The sequence below is a fragment of the Schistocerca piceifrons genome, chromosome X, assembly GCF_021461385.2.
Source record: "Schistocerca piceifrons isolate TAMUIC-IGC-003096 chromosome X, iqSchPice1.1, whole genome shotgun sequence".
In the NCBI taxonomy this organism is placed as follows: Eukaryota; Metazoa; Arthropoda; class Insecta; order Orthoptera; family Acrididae; genus Schistocerca; species Schistocerca piceifrons.
In genome coordinates this window covers 204900110-204902938 of record NC_060149.1, presented here as the reverse complement: position 1 = coordinate 204902938, position 2829 = coordinate 204900110, and positions in this window count along the sequence as shown.

Here is a 2829-nt window from a genome sequence, read left to right as displayed (position 1 = left end):
TCAGTAAGTTGTTATGACTTTAATTGGGCTTATTTTTTGTTATAAAATGGTCCATAACTGTCCGTTTTCTCGTGAGTGGCACTTTCACTTCGAGACTGGTACTTTATATCTGATAGTTGGTTTGTGTTGGTTTGGCGGATAGTTGGTTTGTGTGTGGTTTGGCGTTTCAATTTTCGCAGTGTGTAAGAAAGAAGCAAGCCTATTACAAATGCAAATCTTTTCTTGTTTCTTCAGATGTAAACCATGAGTTGTATATTCATTTCTTTTCAGGCGTTCGATTTGGAAACTCACAGATAATCTCTTCCTACACACGCCTGTGATAGTATTGATTTTTTCTAACATAATGCGGTTTGCAGCTTAGATTTTTCCATTTAGACGTGGTGCGTCATGTCTAAGCGGTATTGGATGAATTATTACATTTGTTTTTTGCATGAATTTAAGTATGTATTCCAAAGAATCTTTCATGGTCCACTGCAGTTCTTCTAGAGGTTTATCAGTGTCATTTGTGCCACCATTAATGATTGAAGTATCATTGATGGAGAAGTTATCAGTTAATTTGTCTGCGTTTTTCACAACTTCCTTAACTGGCGCCCCAAGTTTTATAAAACCCTGCACACTGAATTTTTTGCCTAATTCGTCTTGTAGTATACTCGCACAGTTTCTGTCATGGCTGTCGCTTAAAACAAGAACTTTATTTCCTTTTGTAGCAGTTGTTTGAGGCCTAACAGATCGCGAGTTTTCACACGAAACATCATTACCGTTTTTCACTGCATTTTGCTCATTATGGGGTATTTGTGCTTCTGAATCCTTGATTTGGATCCTCATAGCACTGTTTTCTTCTTGCAACAGTTTTTTAATTTCGTTCTTGATCACTTGAGACCACTCGTCAGAAAAGGACGTTGTTTATGGCGGTATTTTCGGCTCACTTTTCTTTATCAGCGGTTCACATTTTGGTGTTTAAAGTTTAGTAATTTCCATTTTTAGTGTACTGATAATAAACTGCAATATTTACATTTTTCCGAGGAGATGCACAACATACTTTTACACTGGCCACCATATTGCTATATGTTAAACACATATTTACACTTGTCAATATATGAGTTACATTTACAACACTTATTTACGTGAATTTTACTTTTATTTGTCGAGTATTGTGACTGACTATTCGAATTTGACGCCATCTAGCTCATGAGAAACAAAAGCACGAATCTTCTTCTGTAACATGAGTAAGTGTGGGGGAATGGGTTAACTTCTGACGTTAGAAAATGACGCAACAATCCTTTCCCAAACATCAACATCAAACTTTCTTCTTGAGAAACATTTACATTGTTTTTCTGATTCGTTCCATTGATGGCCTGTGCGAATGCCACCAATGCCAGAAGTTAGAAGCCTTAAGTATGGTGTACCTCAAAGATATGTTATGGGCCTATCCTCTTCATTTTATTTGTAAATAATGTAAAAATATATCACAATGAAAAAAACTGTATGTGTATGACATGACTGTACTAAATCTTTCAAACAATTCTGAAGCACTTGAGGAAAACACTTTCACACAGCACAATGGCACATGGAAAACAAATTAATTATTAATGTGAGAAGAAACTGTGTTCATGGCTTTCAACACTAACCAAAAGGAACAGCACATAGATGTTTTTCTAGGAGAAAAGGAACTGGAAGAAGTAAGTTCAGTTAAGTTTTTAGGCATAACAATAGACAACGAACTTAATTGGAAGCAGCAGACATACATACATACAGATAAACAGTGTTTCCAACAAGCTAAGCTCAGTGATACCTACAATGAAACAAATGGGTCAGTATGAACATCAAGGCCTCTGGGTTACTGTCTACCATTGACTTTTCGAACTACACATGCAAACGAAATCACAGTATGAGGAAACACAGCCATCACAGAAATGAAAATAATGTTCATACTACATCAGAAAGTCATTCGAATTATATTGAAAAAGAAGCAAAAAGAATATTGTAGAAACTGTTTCAAAGATCTTAGTATTTTGACATTTCCATTAGTGTATACTCATGTACAATAGACCATTGTGACTATATTACGAAAACCCACAAAACTAGAGACCAGTGAAACTGTTCATCCACATAACACAATGAACAGAAAATAATTGCCATGCATTTCACACAGACCTCGAATTTTCGAAAAAAAACCTAAATACTCTGGTAGAAAGTTACTACAAGCATTGGCAAGAGACAAAACCTCTAACTGGGAAGATGTTCCCTACAACCCTAAAAAAGTTTTTAATAGAAAAAGGACTCTATAGTGCGGCTCAGTTCATGAGCAGAGAATCAGCAAAAGTTCAGTTGGTGAGTGATAAATTGTGCACACCACTTTATGAAAAACTAGAAACAGAAATTAGTGTTGAAAAGTAAACTAGAATTTAGACTACTTACGTACCATATAAGATTCACAAAAATGCTTTTTTAAAATCTGGTGTATGTACTTAAATCGTTTAACATTATGTATGTACTGTGCAAGCTGTTACATCTATTTACTGTATATTGGTCGGTTGGTCGATTTGGGAGAAGGGACCGAACAGCCAGGTCATCGGTCCCATCGGATGAGGGAAATATGGGGAAAGAAATCGACTGTGCCCTTTCCAAAGAACCATCTTGGCATTTGCCTGAAGCGATTTAGGGAAATCACGGAAAACTTAAATCAGGATGGCCAGACGTGGGTTTGAACTGTAGTCCTCCCAAATGCGAGTCCAGTGTAGTGTTCTAACCACTGCACTAAAGAGAGTGAGATTTTTTTAAGCGTAATGACATGTGCTGTGGTACAATTACATACCTGTACAAACTGTA